The following is a 15514-nucleotide window of genomic DNA, read 5'->3' as shown; positions in this document are numbered from 1 at the left end:
AAAAAGAGCTTTTTTGATTTTAACTAAGTCTGCGGAACAATGATTTCTGACTACCAGGATACCATGAAATGTATCGTTACTGGATCAGAGGATTGTATCTATGACCACGATACAACTGGCAAATCAAACGAAAAGGGCCAACAAAGATCGAGTGAAAGGCACTAAAAATTAGAGCCATGCTGACATTTTTCTCACTGTTGTGCAATATAAATTTTTCCGCCAGGCCTAACTGCCAACAAGGAATATTGCATCACTGTTATGAAATTGATTTGGGAAAATAATTAATGATTATTCATTTTCATTCAATTATATTCGCCTGATTTTTTGACCACAATAATTTCTGAGGAAGCCCTTTGAAAACTATCATCTCACAGCTTAGGTTATTTTGTTTATTTTTGATGAGATTTATATAAATTTCAATTTTTGTCTTATTAGGCTGTGTATTTTTATATTAATGGCCAGAAAAAATTTTTTTTGGAGTATAGTAATATTCGGAGAAGTTATTCAGCATTTATTTAAGTATTAAAGAAAGAAATTGTTAAAAAATTTCCAAAAATGGCATCACCGCCGTCATTTTCGCATGACGCCATTTTCTTAAGGGCCTTTGCGGGCGATAGGTTTTTTGGTGCAAATTCGAATTTAAAAAAACAAAAATATCGTATATAGCTAACTGAACAGGGAAGATTCTTCGCACATATTGCTTTATGTATGATTGACAATTGTTTAAATGGAGAAATTAAATTTTTGAGTGAAAAAGCACTAATGTGAGCTGGTCTATGAAGCTTTGAAGGCAACGCATTACTTATTCTTGCAATAGCTTAATTAGCGAGCTTACATCATGATTTGTTCAAGAACTCACCTTCGTAAGGTTTTCTCCTTTCGATTTTCATTTTAAGAAGACTTCATAGAGAATTTAAGAAGTTCTGAAAATTTAGCTCATTGGGGGTAGTTTTGGGCATTTTTTTTCTTTAAAAGCCAACGTAACATTTTAAGATTAATATACAAAAATATAAAACGAGTCAATGATATGTGAGCTCTCTTACTAATTACGCATTTGAGGGACGTTAAGGGTGAAAGAGATAGATTTGGCTTAAATTAGAAAGCAAGGGAGAGAATGTAATGATTGCAGTAGATAGATAGTAATAATCCACACCCATAGCAAAATTTCTGAACTTTTATTTTCATTTTCGTTTTAATTTTTATTTCATTTTCCATTTTATGATAATATTTATTCAACTTCGATCAGTTAACCTCAGTTGGAGAGGTTAAGCAGAGAATGTCATTCTCAACTCTATAGAATCTCACTCTTAAGATTTACCACAAGAACTGGTTGCCATTTATTGTTATTCAACTTTATTTATTTATTTATTTTTTTTTTTTTTTTTTGGTGAATTTATTTAGATTTCCTCAAGAGATAAATTCTTGTGTTTTACACAAATAACGTAACATAAACAAACAATGATTCTCATCATAAGTTTCAATTAGATTTTTAAATACGCCAAACTAAGGTAAATCTAAATACAATTTGTTACTGTGACAGCGATAGAAGACACAGGTGCAGTTTTTTCTGTTTTCCTTTTGGGTCCGCCGCATACATATCGAATAGGCAGAGCGGAATTGAAAAACTGTTTTTGTTAGTATTGTGACCCGAAGTATAAAAGAAGTATCGTTTATTAGTTTCTTTTTTTAAAAAGAGTGGGCGTAATATTGTCACACATAATTAATGTTTATACATGTTTGACATGACAATGAATGGTGTTCGTAGTAAGTCAATGTGTTTCCATCTTATATGTTTTTCTAAATAAATTGCATGATTTATATGACTTCTCTCTCTCTCTCTCAGATTTAATTCGAATTTGTTTTACCAAGGTGTTGTTGTAACTAATAATGTAAACTATAAATTTGGGCGTTAAGCTTCGAAATAATGCGATTGTTACAAATATTTATGTTACTTACAATGGAAAGAAACTCAAAATAATTCATTGAAATTTTTGAAGCATTTCATTATTGCTTACAATATATTATTACCAAAATCCCACATTTCACGATTTGAATTTTCAAGAAAACTCGTTGATTTTCTAAGAAATCAAATTCCAAAGAAAGGGAAAACCAAAAAGCTTTACCTGCCTCTTGCAGATGGCAACTGGCGAAAAAGTTAACAACGATTGGAAGAAAGTGGGTGTGGAAAAAAGGATGAAGACAAAAATATTGCGATGGCTTTAGATACTGGTAGCATGCTTGTAAAAGAATATATTATATAAGCAGCACATTTGCAGAAAGCAAAGTCGGTCGTGGTCAGGGAGTTGAGTCGTAATATTCCAACGGTGAAAGACCGGAAGTAATTTGTAAATGGCTCTCGTAAGAATTGTAAATAAAACCTACGTTATCCTAAATATCGCAACTCAAAGTGCTCCAAACTTAATTCAAAATGGATTGAATAAAAAGCGTAAAATCGCAAAGAGCAGTTTTACTTTACACTATGCTGAACCGCTATTGACAAATTCGACAACTAACGTTTGCGGCTTCATAGATCATGGGTTTTCCTTTCCCACCTCTTTTAAGAGATGAATTTTTGGACAAGTATCATTTGCCCTGACCTCAACGATTGGTTTGTGTAGATATCCTTCATGAAACCTTTCGCACTCCACGTCCATGAGTTTTTTCCCCGGTAATGTCACGAATATCGTTCTATAATTTAAGATCAAGCTGTGCTGTTCAATTTTTAAAAGCGTTACCGGTGCGTGATGCGTTGGGTGTGTAACTTATACTACTAAATTAAAATGCAGAGGATATAGAGATAATTTACGTTAACACCGACTAACTATGACTCATAATGGAAATAGGTTCTTATAAAAGCCCACTCGAGGAAAATTTTATATACATGATAGGACAAAGAGCACAAATAAGTCATAAGCGATACGTTAGCATTTGTAAAAATCAAATGTTATCGTACCATTGTTATTATACCCCTTAGTATTGCTTAGAAACTGTCTTTTGTATCGCCTTACCAAAGTTTCGGTGTCTGCCGTGAACCAAAATATAGACAAGCTACGTTATGTATTAATCGATAGTGAATCTTTTCTCATCACCAATTGCATAATGATTCGTTATTGTTTCTAACCCAAATATGCTGTAGGATATGGTATGAATAGTTATCATGCACCTGAAAAATTTAAGCTTTTAAAAAGCCCCGGGGGAAACGCTGCATTCGTTTGTCGTGATTAGATCAAGTGACAGTGATATACCCTAGTTGTCTTGATTCTCCAGCTAGTACAAAGATGTAAGGGAACAAAGTAGAACTTCACGGAAAACGATTGGGATTCGCAAACAGGCGCGCCGACAAAAAGCTGTAATATATAAGAATTGTAATAGCGCGCTTTTGGCGACAAAAGCTTAATTAAGTTCAAGTTTCCTTTTCTCCTGAAAAAAATTCACATTATTAATGATTGATGTTGATCGAGTCAGCGATTATATATACGCAATTGAAAGGTTGCAGGGAGAAAATAATACTTTACGAAAAGAATGTTTTTATCCGATTTTTTCTTGCCTCAGTATCTGGTCGCCATTGATTCCCATCAGCTGATCTGCTAGAGATGATAAAAACATGGTATAAATACATTAGTTATCGAGGCCCAAGCATCATGGACAATAGGAGATATTGATTTAAGCTGGTGTTCTCTGGGCCACTCTAAAATGACCTGTATAATTATAAATATTTTCTATTATATTGTAATAAGATGATGTCTATCAGAAAACTTGTAGTTCTCACCTGTTTTTATTATATTTGGAAAATTTCTATTTTAATAGCAAAATTCGAAATACCTTAGGAATGCAGCGTAACAAGTGATATCGAAATAGCAATATTTTTGCTTTTATATTAAAATTGGCTTTTTATTTTAATTTTTTTATTAGTGAAAGAGCGAAGAAAATAGATAAAATAGATAATAAATTTGGTTTACACCGGTTTTCTTACCCAGCACCCGGCTTGTATTGAATATCAATAATGTGGCATATATTTAAGCATAATTGATCTGCCAAAATATAATGTAATGAAGCAATACTTGCATGTACTTAGTGCAACATAACCGCGGTGTTCTACATTTAACATAACATGCACAGAAACCAATGTAAGGGCATAATTGCACAGAATCATTACTTGCAATGCTAAGTGATGAATATAAAAGCTATACATATATAAGGTTCGAACGCTTGCTAATGTTAGTGGCGAAATAATGAAGTAATGTTATTGAATTTTGATTTTAATCTGGCGAAAGTTTAAGGGCCATTTTCACTATTTGAATAAAATGTCCAAGATCTTATTGACGATCAGATGGACGGATACCCACAACACATTCCCAGGAATAAATGAAAGATTATGGAATTTTCGCCTAGGCTTTGCTCTATAAGGTCCGTATAGCAAGCAGGCGATTCACTGTTAGATTTTTACTAACCATAAAAGGTTCTAGATGATTATTCTAAACGAAGCTTTAAGGCCGTAATTGTGAATGTAAAAGTGACGAAATCGGACGAATCAACCTCAATGCTATGCTGATCAATAATCTACACATTAGATTAAGTAAAACAGTTCACGGGTTTTTCTCTAATATTATAGATAAGTTTGGAGTTGCGTAACATAGTATTACTATGCCTGTCCATCCATGCTATGGGCCGTTTTAAACCTGGAATTCTATGAATAATGAAGAATTAAATTAAGTTTTCTCGGTATTATCTTTTCATGCGCTATCCCCGTTTGACAAATATAACATACCTTTGTATTTATAATAAAGAGAAAAAAATTCTTTTGATCATAAATTTTCCATAAAATTGCCATAAAAATATTTCAACTATTGTCAGTTATAGCATAGCAAACTATAAATCTTCCGTGACAAACATAAACTACAGGTTAAAGCGCATATTAGAACGGTGAGACAATCGCAAGCATAAGCTATAGATTTGAAATAAATTGTTCGCTGTTATCTTAACCATTTGAAAACTTTTTATAAAAAAAAAAAAAAAAAAACACGAATTAAAATAATTCCGAAATGACAAATCATCACTAGCGCACTCCTTCGTTTGTTAAACGCCTTTAAAAGTGTTAAAATGAATGTTTTTTTTTTTTTCTAATTTTTATGTAAAGCGATTGATTGACCATCAACTCCGGCGTCTGTTCTTTTTGTTATGTATATGCCTGTGTATGCATGGATAGATATTTACTAATCTCATCTGATTAAAGATTGCCGGGGTCTTTGCTCTTTGACGGTGTCTCGAAACGAATAAATTTTCTATATGTTGTTTTTGTGGTCTTATAATCTTAAATCTTCTTTAACTTATGAAAATGAATATAACGGCGATGACGATCATGTTGTTGATGATGATGATGATGAAGAAAACATGTTTTATGCAATGATATACGAAAAGAAGACTTAATACAACCAATTATAACTGTTTACTATTTACTGATAGATACGTATGTCTGCCTATGCATTAGTAGAGAGGTATCAGCTCATTATTATATAAATGGAAAATCTTCTCAGACTGAGGATGAAAAACATATTATAAGTGTTTGTGTTTTTAATTTTTTTTCCCTTGTTTGTTTTTTCGATTTTATTAAATTTATTGTTTAAGCACGTGCTTTACCTTTACATGACTGCGTTAACTTCGCATACCCACAAAGTTTCAAGTTTTAATTCTTTCGTCTTTCGTCGCCTTGTTTGTTGTAGCTAACCAGCAATTATAATGTTTTAATAATTGCATGTCCATCACACACACTCTCACAAATGTCATATATGTTGATTGTTGGATTGCCTCTAATGCCTTGCAAAGGCATTTGAACCGTCTTTTATTACGTTTTCATAATGATGTAAATATATTTTAATTAATACAAATGATATAAGCAAAGAATTATATATGGCTTACACTGTTGGTTTTGTTTTTTTTTTTTTTGGTTTTAATGAAAACATTATGAATTGAAATTAAGCCTAATTTAAAAAAAAAAATCATTTTGTCTCGTAAATATGACAAAATGCCGAAAGAGTGTTCGCTTCCTTGCCGCCTACAGGCTATTTCTACCTTATCTGATTCCGTTTTCCGTACACAAAAGGGGCTACGTAAGATGCAAAAACGCTCAAAAAAATCAGACAACAAATCAGTCAATAAGCCCCGGTCATCTCTAACAAACAATTCTTCTTGTTTTTACCGTATATCAACTTTCAAACGACGATTGTCAGAATTTCACGGCATTTCGATAATTAGTTTACGAGTTGCAGCGGTTTTGGCGACGCTACTTCTGTTATTCTTAAAGTAATGAAAAAATCCGTACTGCGCGTATTTATTAAGTCTTGCTTTTTGAGCGAAAATGTACTACTCAAAGCTAACAATGATTTGAGAAATGGTTTGGCAACTGCGCTTCATCCAAACAAAAACTCCGAAGAGGAATTTTATAATACAAAGACAAAAAAAATTTTTTTTTTACTTATTTCGGCACTTGTCACTCGATGAATTGTTCTGGTCGGTCAGTCGCATTTCGTATTTCGAAAGACCGGTCCATGACCGAGTCCGTTGTCATTAAAAAAACAAAATTTTCCATTTGATTTCATTTAATTTCTAATTCTGAAAGTCAATGGCTTCCAACTTCGAGGTTTGATTTCATTTAACATTTCTTTTTATGGAAATCTTTGTGCCAGGTTGAGAAATATAAATTACTACCCGAACCGGGAATGCATCACTGTTGCTCAAATATATCATTTATGAGTTTCTATGTGTTGCAATATATGTGCATTTTACTCACTGTTTCAACAAGCAAAATTGGATGCAAGTTAAATTATACTGGAATGCGATCAAGTTTTACGAATTGATTTAATCGATTCATTTGATGATTTAGTGGCACGTGTCTGTGAGAAATGTAATTTATATTGTTTATTTCGTTGTTACGTTTCTTCTACTGTTCCATTTTGTTTGTCTTCTCACTTTTTTTTTTTTGGCTACATTAGCGCGACGATCAATATTTTTAACTTTGTTGGCATTATTTTTCTACAACCTGCAACATTTTCTACGGATGCACGTCACACCCGGAAGAGCTTGAGATAGACCCACCTTTTATTATACAGATCGATTCAGAAAACGATCGATTTTTGAATCAACCTAAATAGGTCTGTCAGTCCGATGTCTGTCCATGTAATTCGTGTTCAACCTACAGCTCGCAATTTTGAGAGATATTTTGACGAAACTCGCTATATTGAAATGGCTTGAACCATGGACGGGCACTATTCATAATTGTTCGAATCGGTCCCCCAATATAATGGCCTATTTTGAAAACCCGTTATATGGAAAACATTGCAGTTTTCAAAATTTTTCGAGAAAACTCGCTGAGTAATAGTACTTCGACATTTTAAATTCTTACGAAAAATTTGGGTTAGCTGATGCAACTTGTTGAAGTCACTCGCCTATAGCCGTTCCTACGAAAATTGATTATTTTCATATGGTAAAAAGATCCGATTATCAATATTTCAACGTTAGCTCTTGTTTGGAACGTTTTTAGGTTTCTGGCACCAACGCAACAGACAACATTTACAGTACAATAATTCCGCCATGGCAGTGAGTAACTCACATTCCCAAATCGTTCTTACAATTACATGGCGCTCCTCGAAAAAACAGTTTTGAAAAAGTCTTCCTTACTTTGGAAAGCAGCTTGTAGTTGCAAAGAGGAGAAATTTTTGCGTCTTCAAAAATGAATTTTCCTTTGTTAATGCCCCGTGTCAGCATGTCAGCATATTCCAGTAGTTCGGTTAAGATGCTCAAATTTGATATGCCAACCGTATCTCCAAGACCAAGGTCGGTTTATAGCTACCGATTATAGATTTGCTATAGCGGATAGTGAGGTTAGAGTTATCGATAAAGCATGCATTTATTTTACCATCGAACGAAAATCTTTTCGATAGTGAAATTGCTGTCGAGTTTGCTCAATATCGACATTCATAAACCGGCCACAGAAGAAACTCACAAATACGAATTATGTTTATCACGCTATATATGAAGAATCCGCAATAATAAAAAGAACCCTTTTATTTTAAGATTGTTATGTAATATGAACTCTATAATACGTCAACGGCATGTTTTACACCCAAAGAAGGAGGCCTGTAGAGTCTCTAAGACAGTTTTTTCTACACGATTTACCCTATAGTCAAACATTTTAGTCTACCTGTATGGTCTCCTTCTTCAAACTTAAGAAGTAAAAGTTGGGCTACTGAACTGATGTCAAACACATGGCCGTAAAACTTACGCCAGCCTTTATGTCGGCTGCATCTGCAAGAAGGAGGGAGTGTTACTGTGCGAGATGGTTGAGATTGGCTATCGGCTTAATAATTACGTTTGAAGTCGCCTGCTATGATGTCGAACCTTCTCAACTTAGAACTTAACAAACTAACAAGTCCTATAAATAGAGCTAAGTGCAGGACCAAAAGTTGCGTCTTTACATGGTGTTTCTCAACGTTTCAACAGTAAGATATATAATAAGCTGATGCAATTTTGAAGACTCCGGCGATGGACAGATTCGCGTTGAATTTATTGATTCTCTTGTCGTTTAGGTTGTCATAAAAATATTTGAATCTAACTGAATATCTGTATTGGATGTTCTCTGTAATTTCAGAAGTTCAAATGTAAGCAAAGCACTTTTTTTATGCATTAAAAAAGGCAAACGGCCCACAAAAAATGTAATATTAAAATACATTTTTATATAACGTATTTGTAGATTATATGAGTATTCAGATTGCATCACGTTCGAATACAACTAAAGATTAAACTGAGATTAAACCGACATTTCAATGGTATGATAGACATTTGTGAAAAAAGTATTTGCTATTTTGCGATAATAAACTCGTATGGTCAGTTCGTAATGCGTATATGCGTAAGTAGTATATTTTGCTTTGTTCGTTTATATAAACAAATGGTACTTTTTTGTTGTTTTTTTAAACAAAAATAAAAGCGGATTTTATTTGATATTGTTGAGTCATTTACCGTATTGTAGGCTTTAATTATTTTTTTTAGATATTTAATTATAGTGATTAACTCTTCTTTTACAATTGAATGAGCATTTCATTTCATTTTGGTAGCGTTGAGTTTTTTACATAACATTTAATTAAACTTTGTGTAGGTGAATAATAATAAAATACACTGTAAATTCATACCTACGACTGTTAAGTATGATTTGTTTGCCAACAACAGTTGTAGCGGAGCAAATTCATATTTGCGTTTGCAACGCTCGGTCAGATGCCGTAGAGCGAATAGAAAACACATATATTTTTATATTCGAATTGTTTACCTGTGTTCATCAGTTTAGACGAGTATTCGAGATGTAAATATTGAAAGAAAGTAAATGCCATCAGGCAATCTGCTGTTAGTCTTGTGCCTGCCATGGCTCAGATATTATTAACTGACCTTCGTCGGTTGATCGTTACAGCCGACGCCTGATATTCTTAGAAAAATCTTTTGTTTCGCTTCACTACTCTTAAGAGCTGAGAGCGTCTGAAGCGTTGGTAAGTAACCGCTAAATGAAAGATATTTTACCGCTAAAAGGTTAATATAACTGCTGGTGTGTGTACAAAATCCTCTTAGTTTCCTATAACCATAATAATAATTATACTCTCTGGAGTTTAGGAAAAGAAATTTTTCTGCTGTAGACATCTAAATGTCCAAAGCGTCTCAGTTAAATGTTGGGAACGCTTCAGAAGTGTAAAGCGTTTATCAGTTCGCATAGAAAACGTCAACCGACTCCCTCGTCTACCAGACAGATTTCCGCTCTTACACAAACCTATGAAAAAATGGCGATTTCTCTTAATCGAAGGAAAGCGATTGCTTTTCAAACGGACGGTGAGAGCGCATGAAACGAGACAACGCATATTGGTAGATATAAGTATACACGCCAATAAACGCTCTTTCTGTAGAAGACAATTAAACAATACTTTCTTTGTTAACAAAATTTTTTATTTGCAAAATTACGTTATAATAAAAATTTGTTGAATTTTTGTGAAAAAGTAAGACATACATACAACCATTTTTTTACACGGTTTTTTTACACGATTTTGAAAAAACACGATTCAACAATTGGAGATATACACTTTCTTACGTGGATTTTTTGTTCTAGCACGAATACGAAAGAATATTTTTTTTTTTGATTCTAATTTTTGCAAAGTTTTACAGAAACTTGCGAACCTAGCAACATAATACCGTTGAGGTAATATCGCGGTGAGAAGTCGCACGGTTTATGTCGACATATGTCTTAGTGACTTGGTCTATTACCACCTGGTCATTAATAATGGACGAAATTCTACATTTGAAACAAACTCGACATTTGAGTTCGACATATCTGACTTATCCACTGATGATGACATGCACGCTTGGTCTCAAATAACGATCAAGACGATTTCAAGTTAAATCTTTACATGTTGTGATTATGAACCGATTTTTTACAGCACATTAAAATATCTCGAGCTTTTTCGTCTTACTCGAATTTTTGAAGTCGTGGAATGTATCCTCAAATTTTCCATCTGTTTTTGCAAATGTTTCTATGCACAATTTTCCAAGTATCTACCGTTTAAAAAAGAATTGGGGCAGTTAGTGAATCGTCGGTAGACGTGTTTTTTAATTTCCTGTAGAGGAAAAGTAAACGTTCTTGCAATTTTTTGTTCAGAGCGAAAATATTAGGGTGTTTTTTTTTTATTTATGCAGACAAAAACTACTCCTTAACAGGCGAGGTGTGACCTATAAGTCTAGACATCACATTTGCCATCGACTTTTATTTTAAGTTTGTATAAAATTGAAAAATTTAATTTACCTCAATTTTTTGATTATTGGTGCAAAAAGCTAAAGCACACGTTTAACGAAAGATGTTTCATTAAAATAATCCCAGTATTTTTTGATCAAAATGTTTATATAAGTTTACAAAAAACATATAAAATCATTTAAGCACAAGATTAAAAATCGGCCATTACGCAATCAGTTTGTATCAGCATTTTAAAATGTTTTTTATTTGCTTTTCAAAGAAATGGGTTAAGGTCATTCTTCACTTTACATCTTGAATGCTTTTTCGCATCGTACAATGAACACAGAGAATACTCTTTTTTTTTTTAGTTTTACCAAATTTTGTTAAGTCTTTTTTTCGCTTGTTTGATGATTTTCGGAAACGGAAATTTTCAATGTGAAACGGAGAAGAAGTGATTTTCTATTTTTTTTTTGTTTTTTAATTAATATCGGTAAAGAAATCACAAAAAGATATCTTTGTTTTTGGAAATATTTTGTTTTTCTTGAGCGTTAATAGTGACTATTGTAATTTGTTTGTTGTGAAGGCTTTAAAGTTTTTAATAATAAAATTTATATTGCAAAAATTATTTTTTTAAATTTTTTTAGTAATAAATTTTTCTCTTTTTATGGTTTTTACGAAGGTAAACGAGCAAAATAACCTTAATGCAGCAGTAGCGATATTCTTATGAGAAACCTTAATAGAATGCGGTAGGCGCTACGATGGTACTTGATGATGAAGACTGCTTATTTAATCTTGCAAAGCAAGTCATTAATAGCTTTGTTTCTATAGCTATTTAGTGGCCTGACTAAAGTTATTTTCTTGAAATCTCTGCCTAAATGTCTTGCTGAAGATGTTACCTGTATTCAACTTAGTTCAGCGTAGGTCAGCTTAGTTCAGCTTAGTTCACCTTACTTAGGCTACCTGCCTCCACATCTAATAAGGTTCTTTTACCAATTTTTGAAAAAGAGAATGGTAATGCCCCGAGTGGGCATCGTAGTATTGCGATTAAAAACAATGGTCGCGGGTACAAATCTCAAGTCCGGTAGAATTTTTAATGCAGGCTAGCATGTGATCTGAGTTATTTTGCAGTCTTTGAAACCATACTTTGTGATATTTCCAGCTTCCTAGGAAATTCGTCAAAACCTATTTTTTTTCTCAAGGACTTCTCGAGACGAAGCCTGGCGATTGTTAGGCTGCAAAGTTAGTTCCTCCGAATGAATAAAGCACACCTGCAACGATTTAAATTTGCTTCAAACAATCTTCTTTCACATTCCTAATCGCTTCGCTTTTTCTCCACCTCGCTCCAATTTATCTTTAAACGGTCTATACGGATTTAATTTTGAAATTATTTTAACCATTTCACCAATTTGCTCAACCTCTAATGGGCTTTTCGAGATTGCTCTTAGTCAAATATGACGGTCAATGAAAAAACCAAGTAAACTACCGCATGTGATCGGTTCTTCCAGCCGTCTTCATTTCCCTTGCCGCATATATGTCGAACCTTTCACGCAGTTTAGCTGCCCTTTCTCTCATTTTCGCTATCTCTCGTTATACCTTGATAGCTATCGACCATTTAATTAATCATACATTTAACTAACACACATTTAAATATGGTTCAATTGTGTGGTCTCCCCCCTATAAGCGTTGTGCAGATTCAATTGAATCAGTTCAAAAGCAATTCTTGTGTCTTTGCCTCGTTATGTAAATAAGTTAATTCTGGTATCCTTACTGTCTTTAGAGGAATATATATTCATTCTTGGTGTCTCCTTCTTAATTAAATTAACTATCGGTACTATGAATTCGCCCAAGTTACTTGGCGAGATAAGCTTTAATGTAACTATCTGCTTCTCTGGGCAATTTATGTTCATTAAGCTGAGTCAATATAAATAACATTATGAGCGCTTAACCCGTTTAGAGTCATTTGCAGAAAATTAAATGATGTCTGTCTTATCTTAATCTCTATATCGAATTCTTTGAAGTCTATCAAAACATCTTTGCTTAATACGCGCGATTTGCCTATGTCGTATTTAAACCAACTTTTAATCTGAACATCTCGTTATGATTCGAAAATTAATTGGTGTTGTTTATTGTATCAGTTGCCAAGCTTTTGCTTCTTTGCAATGGCTTAGGGGTTCATTTGCAATTTGATTCTGTAGTGGTTGTGGGTGTTCCTATGTGCTTGTTGTGTACATGCTTTATTATTATTTTTTTACTTCCTCTTATATACTTTATATTAGTTTTTAATATTAATTAGAGTAAGATTTACTTCTAAGAGTCAATTGAACTCGATTGTTAATTTGTTTTAGTTGAGCTTCATGTGTAAGTAAATAAAATAAATAAATAAAAAAAATAAATAAATAAAAATAAATAAAAAATAAAATAAGATAACTTCAATAGTACCCAAACTGATTGATCAAGCTAAAGATGATTGACGCTTACAAAATTTGGAAATTATTCCGTCTAACAAGTCAATGCTCGCGGGTTCAAATCTCAAGTGCGATGGAGTTTTTTATACACGGTAGCATATAAGTGAAACATATATATATATATGTATATATATATATATATATATGCACATATGTATATACATATATATATATGCACATATGTATATACATATATATGCACATATGTATATATATATATATATGCACATATGTATATATGCACATATGTATATATATGCAGATATGTATATATATGTATATATATGCAGATATGTATATATATGTATATATATAAATTTGAATTTCATCGCCTGAAGAAGCTTACTTCCCAATATAAAGAATATAATGCCCTCGTGCTAATAGGATGTAGAAATACGAGGATGGAAAGTAAAGCACTTCAATACTTCAGATTAGGTCAATTCAACGTCATTCTCAACAACTGAACATTCCCACGACCGATATTGTATAGAAATGCTTATATAAGAAAGCGTTGGCTTTGTGAAGTGAATACTTCTGCTTATATCCATTATTTTGCTTATATTTTGTATTTTTAACTTACACACAAAATCTAAAAAAAAAGTATATTTTTCTAGTTGTTAAGCTTTTCTTTTGCGCGAATCATTTTAACTAAATCTTCGTAATTCTTCCAATTAAGTGTGAATAGAAAGACCTCGCTTGGAATAGACGGATGGCATTTAAGGCCAACCGAGGAATATTATTAATTGTTCCTGCAAAATGAACGTCTACAATATAATTAATATAAGATAAAATGCTGTGTAATAACCTTATAAGTTCACTTAATATTTTATTATTAGCAAAAGTAATTAAATAAATAAAATGATTTAGTCAATTTTTTTCATTAAGGTTTTAAAGTGGTTAAAGTAAAATGAAAAAACCAATTATAATTAAAATAAAAGCAGAAATAAATTAATCAAAGAAATTTTCCAAGGTTTATAAAGGGTCTTTCATTAGAGTGATACTCTTAAAACTTAGGAAAAAAAATCGAAATCTATTAAAGTAAATTATGCTGTAATGTAAAACTTAGACGTTGCAGTTGTGTTCTGAATAAAATATCGTTCAAATGTCTGCCACAGCTTTGAATACACTTACGCACATCACGGCCCCAATTCTTAATCATTTTGCTCAACATTAGCACGCTGACGAATGTTCGCCTCCGAACGTTCCAGAGTTTATAGGTTGTCAACATAGGCCACGGCTTTGATGTACCTCTGTAAGGAAAGACATCCGTGGGCGTCAAATTACACAACCGCGGCGGCCTGAAATAAAATGAAAAAAACAATGATGACGATCTAATTCTCTGTTGAACAAACGATGAGCAACCACAATTGAGTCACTGTATAATGAGACAGCATTGAACACGATATTTTCTCACGTGGAAGCACGCAAAAATTAATACATTTGACACTGGAAGTTACAATCTTAAAAAGTACCACTTTTAACGAAAGACTCCTTATAATCTTTTCAATACAAGGGATTTCTAATAACAGATAGTTCACGACGTTCTGCATTCCCAACACTTGTCTGCTTTATTTGGGCTGTCCAAGTTTTAATATGTGGTGATGAAAATTGACCCATAGTATTGTAGCAACTACATACAAAAACGAACTCTACAAAATAAGGACCATCTACGCCTATTGCTGGGCACTGCCCTATATAACGCTGAAACTTGGACTACATTAGGTTATTGTTCGGGCCCACTTCCCCATAAATATGCATTTGAAAAATTGGTCTTTATATAGAAACAAGATATAGTTTTTGTGTTCTAGAATAAAAATAAGAATTGCGGTAGATAATGTAGTGTAGGATATTTAACGGCCTCCCTTGCCTGACTATAATGTTCTTATTTGTTTTTGTCGAGAAATTTTGAAAATTGTATTTTTTTTTTCACGTATATATATATATAAAAATGGGATCTTGGATGTTAATGAACGCAATTGCATTAAAATATATCCAATATTTGAGTTCTGAGATATGAAAACATGGACTGGAATCGGTTCAAAAAACGAATTCGAATTAATCATCAGCTTTATTTCGAGTACTTCATTGGGTTGCATGCAATCACACAAAGTGATTATCCTTCTTTGCCAAAAATGTTGCGGACAATAAAATAAGACTTCGAAAATCAATTTACCATTTATGGTGTAGTGGCGATAAATTATTCCCAGAGAAAAAGATTATTCTTATTTTATAAATTTAATAACAAATGTAAGGATTGCTATCAACCCGTGCAAGCCCGGGTAGCTCAGTCGGT

The 15514-nt window shown here is 32.8% G+C and overlaps 1 protein-coding gene across 1 annotated transcript in view; it reads left to right on the top strand.

Annotated features, from left to right (window-relative positions):
- Positions 1–15514, top strand: part of LOC119641506 — a 51529-nt gene that overhangs the window by 12814 nt on the left and 23201 nt on the right. The window lies entirely within an intron of this gene.

This window comes from Glossina fuscipes, unplaced genomic scaffold (genome assembly GCF_014805625.2).
Source record: "Glossina fuscipes isolate IAEA_lab_2018 unplaced genomic scaffold, Yale_Gfus_2 150, whole genome shotgun sequence".
Lineage (NCBI taxonomy): Eukaryota > Metazoa > Arthropoda > Insecta > Diptera > Glossinidae > Glossina > Glossina fuscipes.
This window is presented reverse-complemented; position numbering and strand designations above follow the sequence as displayed.